The sequence below is a fragment of the Lissotriton helveticus genome, chromosome 6, assembly GCF_964261635.1.
Source record: "Lissotriton helveticus chromosome 6, aLisHel1.1, whole genome shotgun sequence".
Classification (NCBI taxonomy): Eukaryota; Metazoa; Chordata; class Amphibia; order Caudata; family Salamandridae; genus Lissotriton; species Lissotriton helveticus.
The window spans coordinates 2064136689-2064147015 of record NC_136067.1 but is presented as its reverse complement, the minus strand read 5'-3'; positions in this window follow the sequence as shown (position 1 = coordinate 2064147015).

The following is a 10327-nucleotide window of genomic DNA, read 5'->3' as shown; positions in this document are numbered from 1 at the left end:
GTCTTGAGTTGTTTCCTGAAGGAGAGATGGTCCAGGGTCAGCCGTAGGTGAGTGGGGGAGTGGGGAGGGAGTTCCATGTCTTGGGAGATCGGGACAGCGGAGAGAATCATGATGCTAGATGCTAGAAAGGAGGTGGGTGGAAATCTCCTCAGGACAGCAGGGAGGAGCTAGTCTCACACTGACAGTGGCCTTGCAATGAGCCCCCCTGGTCTGTTGTTAATTAATGGTAAACATGGGCTAGGTGCGGTCACTGCATATCTGGCATCAAGCGCATCAGCGGCCCACCTGGGCACCTATGCTCCGGATGCCTTCGAGCATGATCCTCATGGTGCAGTGGGGTGATGTATGATGTAGGGCATCGGTTGTAGTATGGGGAGGGACGGTCAGACCTTTTCATGCCCCAACAATGCACAACATGGCAGACTCCACCCAAGCCTCACAGCTGTAGATCTCGAGTGAGAAAGGAGCATGCAATACTCCTACCATCTTCTACCCAGAGGCTGGACCTAACAGACATAGGCTCTCAAAGGGTGAAAATGGGTCAGAAAGGTCACCGGCGGGAATCAGGATCCCACCTCGGCTCTGCAGCACATCGGGTAATAAATTATATCACAGACCGAAAGGGGGGTAAAAGGTCGCTTGATTAGCAACAATCAATTAAATTACAATAATGCAAGCAAGATTACCACAACCCAAATGTAACACCCCCAACACCCCTCCTTGATCCCCCATGAATTTTCCCCATATTGATCCCCCATGACATTCCACCCAAATTGATCCCCCATGCCATATTGATCCCCCAAGAAATTTCCCCCAAATTGATCCCCCATGCCATATTGATCCCCCATGAATTTTCCCCCATATTGAAACTTGTCCCCAACATCTTAGTTTGTCCCTCTTCATACCTCCTGCCTTATTCCTCTGTAATCTGTTTTCTCCCTGTCTTAAGCTATTCTGCCTGCCCCAACCCTTCCTGCCTGCCTAAATCCCAGCAAAATATGCCTGCCTTAAAAAACTAAGCAAAAACCCCAACCTAGCTCCTAGGAAAAATAAATATCTGAAATAAAGGGACGGTGGGAGGTGCACGAAAAGAAAAGCACTGTTGGCGACTTGCCTCAAGAGACCCTCAACTGACAAGCGATGGTTGAAAACGCTGTGTTCTAAAGCAGGCACCTTGCCTACGCGCGCTTGCTCTGGGCCATTCCATCAGCCCGAAGCAGAATGGGGGTGGACATTCTTTGAATGCCACCTCCAGGTCTCCCATCGGGAAATGAATTACATCACAGACCGAATGGGGTAAAAGGTCTCTTGATTAGCAATAAATAATTCAATTACGATAATGCAAGCAAGATTAACACAACTCAAATGTAACCCCCACTACCCCTCCTTGATCCCCCATGAATTTTCCCCATATTGATCCCCCATGAAATTTCCCCCATATTGATCCCCCACGCCATATTGATACCCCAAGAGTTTTCCCCAAATTGAAACTCGTCCCCAACCCCTTAGTTTGTTCCGCTCTCTACCTCCTGCCTCGTTCCTCTGTAATCTGTTTTCCCTCTGTCCTAAGCTATTCTGCCTGCCCCAACCCTTCCTGCCTGCCTAAATCCCATCCAAACCTGCCAGCAGGTAAAAGCCCTGAACAGGCGTTTTTCCTGTCCCCACCCAAGCATTTGAGTCAAATTTAAGTCAGCATTTCAAACCAATTCTTTAATTAAATAGATTAAGTGCAAATGGCAGAAACATGACAAACTATTGACCTTAATGTCGCTTCAACAGAGGCAAAACGAATTAGAATATAGAAGAAATGACTGTGGAAATAAACTTGACCTGACAAATAAGAGACTGTCGCCAATACAGCTCTTAGGCCCAAGGCTGCAACCCCAACATATTAGATAACTTTTCTTTGATATTCACCAAATACAATTTGTTTGCTATAAATGAAAGATGAACACCATCTGGTCTGAATTTGAAATCAGCCTTGCCAATATCCTCATGGGCTAACCAACTTATCCCATTAATAATAGAGAAACAATGCAGCTCCCTATTGACCTTTCTCCTGGCTCTGTCAACTGCAGAGAACTCATTAACACCCCTCCACTCCCTCCTTTATACCAGAGCGGTTAAAACCACTTTTGTGGCAGGCCAAGACGCGATGATTAATTCTAAATCAGCTTTTACCTCAATAGTGAGACCGAGGGCCAAACGTTGCACCAATTTGTTTTCCCCCAAATTAATAAGTAGTACGTCAGGGCACAGTTTAGAAGAAAATACCTTGTGTAACAACAGCAACAATTGACCCCAACACATGCCACTTTTTCCCCGCCAATCAATCTTGATGTCCTCAAAGCTGAAGCCTAGGTTAACTCCATAATGGTTTTGTTCAGCCAGTCTGGTTTCCCACTTAATAAAGGAGTGTCCAACGATCCAGACGCTTTCCATGGATGCCGGACGGGTCAACAGGGCACCTTAAAAGAAAAAGATGTTAGAAAGGGCAAAATAGATCTATAAATCATATAAATCTCTAACATACTTTAAAGAGCAATTAGATGTCCAGCAGCCTAGACATTTCAGCTGTTGCAGCGAAAAAAACATTCTAACATCTTCTGAGGCCGCGCCTATTCTAAAAGAATGTGTACCAAATTCTATAGGGTTAGGACCCAAGATACGTAAAGCTTTCCATAAAACTGCTAAGATTTGGGAAGCTGTTAAATCAGAACAATCCTGGTGCTGAAAAACAAATTCTTGTGAATATGCGTTTGCTGCCCTAAATTGGAACCAAGCTGACATTGGGCAAAGCGGGCCGCTGAGCTCCTGCAATACCACTGTAGCCCTTTTAGCTTTTTGATCCATTTTTGAGGATTCCAATAAAATATGTAGAGACTGCTTTGTGGTTGAAACATTAGAGGCTTTTAACCCCTGAGAGGTTGACTTACCCAGTAACACTGAGATCCTAAAGGCCCCAAAAATAACCGTAACATGCAAAGTTTGAATAACAAAAAAATTCAAAAGGGGGATAGCAAATTATTTGTAAAATTGTTATTATGTTGCCCAGTAAGGAAAGAGATATAGCTTTCTCAATTAAGTGCAGCGCTTCTTTATTTTATACCAACCATGTAAAATTCTCCTACCCAGTTCTCCTAAAGATGGATCATACCCCCCAAAACACTTACCATAGAAAGAAACGCCTGACAGTTTCCCAGCAATTGTAGCGGCTGATATATTTCTATCAATATTGTCCAAAACGAACCGTAAGATATCATTGTTACGATTTATACAATCTATTTCATCGTTGCTGTGACTAGCAGCACCCAGATGTAGGAATTCAGCCCAAGCTCTTCTGTAAGTTAAACGTGCACTGTCAGCAAGAGAGTGTTCAACTAATTGCCGTATCTTTAATCTGCTAGCTCCCATACCTCTTGAGGAATCTGAGTTTTCTATTGGGAATGCTCCGGGTGCCAAACCACGGAATCTCTGCCACTGGGAACGAGATAACGCATCTGCTATATCATTATCCAAACCTGGGACATTTTTTACTCTAAACTTTACATTGAACATCAGGCAAACAAGTATTAATCTCTGTAATAATTTTAGCTAACGACTATCTTTGGCCTTTTGTCCATTGACCAGGTCAACCACAGTTTTGTTGTCCACGTGGAAAAGAAAAGTTTTGTTTGCCAAATATGTGCCTCAAATGGCCAACACTACAATCGGAGGGATGAATAAAAAAAATGCTATACTACTCTTTTCTTTAATCCACTTCTCTGACCAGGTTTCAGCACACCACATGCCATCCCAGAAAAGCCCAAAGCCATTGGCCCCTGATGCATCAGAATAAATCTGAATTGACCATGAACATTTTTCATCTAAAGACCAAATGGTGACTCCATTGAAGAACTTAAGAAGCATAATCCATACTTCAAAGACAGCTCTTATATAAAGAGACACATGAACTCTGTGATGAGGTAATGTAATACTTGACATCGCAAAACCTAACCATTGACCAAAGAACCTGCCAGTTTTCACCACTTTGCACGCAAAATTCCAATGACCCAATAATCATTGCATCTAGAACAAAGTGGCCCTCGTCACCAGCCGATTGGACTACGGGAACGCCCTATACGCAGGAACCACAGCCAAACTTCAGAAAAGACTCCAGCGCATACAGAACGCTTCTGCAAGACTCATCCTCAACATCCCTCGCCACAGCCTTATATCCGCCCACCTGAAAGACCTGCACTGGCTCCCCATCAGGAAAAGGATCACGTTCAGGCTCCTCACCCACTCACACAAATCGCTCCATAACATGGGCCCCGAATACCTCAACAATCGCCTCACGTTCTACACTCCAACCCCCCAGCTCCGCTCCGCCAGCCTTACCCTTGCCCCCATCCCACGGATTCGCATAACCACCACCGGCGGTTCTCCTACTTGACCGCCAAGACATGGAACTCCACCCAGCCCACCTACGACTGACCCAGGACCATCTCACCTTCAGGAAACACCTCAAGACCTGGCTATTCGAGCTGTAGCAGCACCCCCCCCTCCCTTCAGCGCCTTGAGACCCTCACGGGTGAGTAGCACGCTCTATAAATGCATTGATTGATTGAGTTTTTGAGATAACCTAGCATGTTTCAAAAATCTATTTTACTTTTGCTAATGGGAATCTGGCCTCGATTTTCTTTGTGTCAATTTTAATGCCCAGAAAAATTAAGCATGTTGCAGGGCCCTCCGTTTTCTCTTCTGCCAGAAGCACACCGAATTCCTTGATTATAGCCTGAAAAGACTGAAGAGCTCTGCTACACGGTTGAGTCTTTGCAACACCAACAAACAGAAATTCATCCAGCTTATGCGACACTTGAACATGACCTGATCTAAACGAGAAAAGCCATTGAAGAAATGAACTAAAATCCTCAAAAAGTTGTCAAGAAATTGCACAACCTATAGGCAAAACTTTATCGACAAAATATTGCCCTTCAAAAGGAATACCAAGCAATGCAAAATCCCGTGGGTGTACAGGGAGTAGATTTAATATCACATTTAGCCAACTCCGCATGTGAGCCGGCTTTACTCACCAGTTCAAGAGCCACATCTATTGAAGCAAACTGTACCGTAGTATTTTCTTTAGCTAAGAAATCATTCACTGGCGAACTTTGTGGCCATGACAAATGCTGTATCATACAAAATTCTCCATATGCCTTTTTTGGAACAACACCCAAGGGAGACATGATAAGGCCAGGAAGAGGCCAGGTAGAAAAAGGACCAGACATTCTGCCCTCAAAGATTTCAGAATACAACGTTTTAGCAATGATGTGTGGGAATTGATTAGCAGATTTCAAATTCAGAGCAAACCTGCGGCATCTAGGACCTTGGTAACCCAGCCAGAAGCCTTCCTTGAAACCCCATTCCAATTTTAAAGCTTTGTCCTGCAGAGGATAGAACTGAAACCAATGACTTAGCTTGGAAATATCAATTGGGGTAACTGCCCAGGATAGAACGGAGCACCCCGCCCTTTACCCTGACTGGCAGCAGGGCGGCTTTAGGCTTATGAGGGCCCTGGGCAGGGAGTGTAGGTAGGGGCCCCTGGAAGATGGGGTCCAGGTGGGGCAGAGCCCCCCGGAGCTCAGGGCGGTACCAGCGGGCCAGTAGTGGGTAGGGAAAAAAAGAAGCCAATCAGGAAGCTGGAGGAATGCAGGTGCGGAGGCCAGTGAACGGGGGGGTCAGGGTGTTTGGAAGTGGAACAGACCCGCAGGCTGCCAAATCCCTGCCAGAGGCTGCCACACAAATATGTATCCATCCTCAGAAGATTATTATATCAAGGATATATTTTGGCATGGTGGCCCCTGGGGTTTGGTGGCCCTGTGCAGGTGCACAGCTTGCACATGCCTAAGGCCGCCCCCTGCTGACAGTATACCCTTGGGCTTGTTTGCTGAAACACTTCAAAATGGTGTGCTTACCACTGCATTTTGAACACTCATGTCTGTATTTACAGGGATACTTTTGGTAGTTACCTCGATTAAAATTCCAACACGCTTTAGGATTGAGTGATTGAGGTTTGGCCCAAGTACCCACCTCAACCGGCGTGGGTCTCTTAAGAAAAGGCTGGTGAGTAATAGCAAGCCTGCTGGCAGTATGCATGGTAGAAGGATGCCTCAGGGATACATCCATTGAATCCATAATTCGTTGTCAACCTCCCCCTAGGGTTTATTAAGAAAGGGACTAGCCCGGCTCTAAAATCCTCATCATAGTGGAGCCAAGCAAAACCTCCAAACTCAACTGAGCCTTTCTGAGAGTATCCTAGTATTTATAAAATAGATACTGCTCGATCTGGAAATTTCTCACAATAAACACTTGCAAAAATCTGAGATGCTGATGTCCATGAATCCATGTTGGTAGGAACTCTAGGTCTCTTAGCTAATTACAAAGCTTCTTCCCTGGAACCTTCTTTAGATAGGATTTCCCTGTGAAGCAACTTAAAGACATCAACAAACTCACCTCTTCAAATTTTCTCTTTGGTATTCTTATTTAACTGAGAATCGAGGGGCATGGATAGACCCATGTAAGGAAGCCTTTTTAAACCTGCTACTTTCTTTTTATCCTCTTGTACTTTAGATGCTGAATCATTCTAAGACGGTTTGTCAGACCCCTGTAATTCACCCGTGTCCTTACCAGTACTAGGAGGTGAGGGTTGTTGTAAGTCCGGAGGTTTCTCGCAATGACAGCAAGCCTTAGTATATGTATTTTTACCTTTAACTAAAATCTCATCAGCTTTGCGTTTTCTGATATTCGCATTTCCACAAGGATTATTACATTGCGTCTCACCTGACTGAAAGGGCTTGTCGACCGTTGAAAACTTCTTTGTGCCAGCACTTTCACTGCCGCCAGGATATCGCTTGAAGTCTTTCCAACTCTGTTCTGATTCCTTCCTCTGTAAAATGTGAGCTTTGGACATCTTATTAGTGATCTCCAACCCTGAAGGACTGGACAAAAATTGCAATGACATCCTCATCCCCAGCCCCAATTTCACCCTCTTCCAGATCAGAATATTCATTGGCCCCATTATCATAAACCCCCTGAAGGCCCCTCTGCAAGATGGCTGAGCCCATCCCCTATTCCACCATCAAATTGTCTCCAGTTCACTGCTTCTTTGAACTGCACAATTTTGTGATTAGACAAAGGTGCTGGGCAAACCGCATCTGGATTTTCCATTTATTTTTGAGGAAGAGAACAGGACGCTTTAGACCTGTTCAACCGTGTTTCACTGCACCTGATGCCCTTTTGCAGTATTGTCCCATTGTTGGCCTGCAAGCCGTTAGAAGTCGCAGACATAGGAAGCTCCAAAAGCAGCTCTGATGAAGTAGAATCTCTTTTACCCTAATCACTTAGCCCCACCCATTGACCCTTCCCTTTTGGCGCACTCTTATCCTTAACTGACAAATCTCTGACACTGACAAACTCAAGGCGTGAAAGCAGAACCTCTGAACTCTGATTAGAAGACAAAACCTTACTGCTCATAGCTGTTTTTGAACCAGAATAGCTTTTAACACCCCACCTTGGAAGCGTCCCTAGTGGACAAAACCACACTGCTTGAAGCCGACTCACCACTCCCACAAGAAAACACTGACGAGAGAGACCTATCACCAGACGCAGAACACACACTTTTTGGCAAATGACATTTGTTACCAAATATAGGAATAGCCCACTGAGCAGTTGTATTTAGGCAAGCAGTATTCTGATTTACATCAAAATTAGCCGTATGTAAATCCCCACTAGGCGGCGCCATCACCTCACTGTCAACCAAAAGCACATCATCTGTGCTGCCACAGTCCCCTTTAAGAGAGGTTGCTTTCTTGAGAAGTTTGCCTCTGACTGAGCCTGTGCGAGACCTGCCCCTCCCTTTCCCCAAACCTGAGGAAGCAGGCTGCTGACATGAGGTGACGGAAGAATCCCCTTTTAAAAGCTTACCATTACCACTGCACAATTTGACTGAAACGGTCTCGGGAGAGCCGTCAGATGAAGAACAGGCTAAAATAGCAGCAGAAACCCCGTCAGAAGAAGCCTTTCTTTTATTAGATAAGCCAGTCCAGGCTTGACCCAGCACCCCAGGGGTCAATACATTCTTCCTCCCTGCCTGGCAAAGCATTCTCAGGGCTTCCCTAACCTCAGCAGAGGACTCAGCTATCATTTAATTATTAAAAAAGGCCAAACGCTGGGTCAAAAATGCTATAAAAGGCACGGAAGGTAAAGTGTTGCTGACTACCTGCCTCAGGGGTCCCCCAACTGACAAACAATTAGAACGCCGCATTTGAAAATGCTGCGTTATAAAGCAGGTGCATTGCCTGCGCACGCTGGCTCTGTGCCATTCCATCGGCCCAAAGCAGCCCGGGGGTGGACTTCTTTGAATGCCCCCCCCAGGCCCCCCAGTGTCAGGAGAGGCAGCTCAGTCCCAGTCTGGGAGCAAGGACACAGGGGCTATTAGAGCATCAGGCTGTCGTCCAGGCTAAGGGAAAGGTAGGCAAAATGTGTAATCGTCATTGTGCGACAAACAAAGTATGGCTAAACAGGGATATTTTCAAATGGTGATCCCCAGTCCGGCGGCCATCTTTACAGTGATCATCTATTGAGTTTATAACCTAAAGCTTTCCACTGTTGCTCTAGACTGTACAGCTACTCTCTTTTTTACCCTAAAGATAATCTATTGAGTTTACACTGTAAAGCTTGCCTTTGCATATATTGTAACGCTGCTTCCTTTACACTCTAATGATCATCTTTTGAATTTACACTGTAAAGCTTGCATTTGTTGTATACACTGTACAGTTGCTCTAAGTTCTTTACACTCTAAAGCTGATCTCTAACATTTACACTGTAAATCTTACATCATAAAGCTGTTTTATGTTCTCACACTCTAATCTGATATATGGAGTTGCCATTGTAAAGCACACCTATGTTGTTTGCAGCAGGACAAAACTCTTATTGTTATACCCTCAAGCAGACCATCTGTCTTAACGGGGAACAACCTTTACAACGAAGGTTTTACAACGCGGTACTGTTACCACGCAACTTTTACAACGCAAGTCATTACAACGACTTGCGCTGGGGGCGCTCCAGGATAGTAAATAGTTTAATTTACTATCCAACTCCTTCTCTACTATCCACGGGGACTGGAGTTGGAATAGTAAATTAAAATATTTACCATCCAGCACCCCCCAACGCAAGTCGTTGTAACGACTTGCGTTGTAACGGCACGCGTTGTAAAAGTACGCGTTGTAACGGTATACAACCTTTACAACGCAACTTTTACCACGACCTACCATTACCACGCATTTTTTACAACGCAGGATCCATTACAACGCATACCATTACCACGCATGTATTTACAACGCAGGTACTTTTACAACGCATACCATTACAACGTAAGTATTGGTAAGTATATTATTTTATTAAAAATATTATTTGGGTTTTTTGGTAAAGGGGTATTTTTAGGGTTCAGGGTCAGTTGTGGGGTTTTGGGCAAAGGGGTATTTTTAGGGTTCAGGGTCAGTTTTCAGTTTTTGGGTAAAGGGGTATTTTTAGGGTTTAGGGTCAGTTTTCAGTTTTTGGGTAAAGGGGTGTTTTTAGGGTTTAGGGTCAGTTTTCAGTTTTTGGGTAAAGGGGTATTTTTAGGGTTCAGGGTCAGTTTTGGGTTTTTGGGTAAAGGGGTATTTTTAGGGTTCAGGGTCAGTTTTGGGTTTTTGGGTAAAGGGGTATTTTTAGGGTTCAGGGTCAGTTTTGTGTTTTTGGGTAAAAGGGGTATTTTTTGGGTTCAGGGTCAGTTTTGGGTTTTTGGGTAAAAGGGTACAGGGTAAAAATTAAATATAATTAAATTTAAATTACATTAAATTAAATTAATTAAATTAAATTAAATTAAATTAATTAAATTAAATTACATTAAATTAAATTATATTAAATTAAATTAAATTAAATTAATTAAATTAAATTAAAATAAATTACATTATATTAATTTTAATTAAATTAAATATTTAAAAATATTATATACTTACCAATACTTACGTTGTAATTGTATGCGTTGTAAAGGTATATGCGTTGTAAATACATGCGTGGCTATGGTATGCGTTGTAATGGATCCTGTGTTGTAAAAAATGCGTGGTAATGGTAGGCGTGGTAAAAGTATGCGTTGTAACGTCATACATCCGTTGTAACGTCGTACATCCGTTTTAACAGTACAATATGTTGCTTTCACCACAAAGATCCCCTCTGTTCCTCTACGATGTATTAGAAAGTAGGGGGATCTTGGATAAACTATTGTACTTTTCTGTTCTTGTGCAAT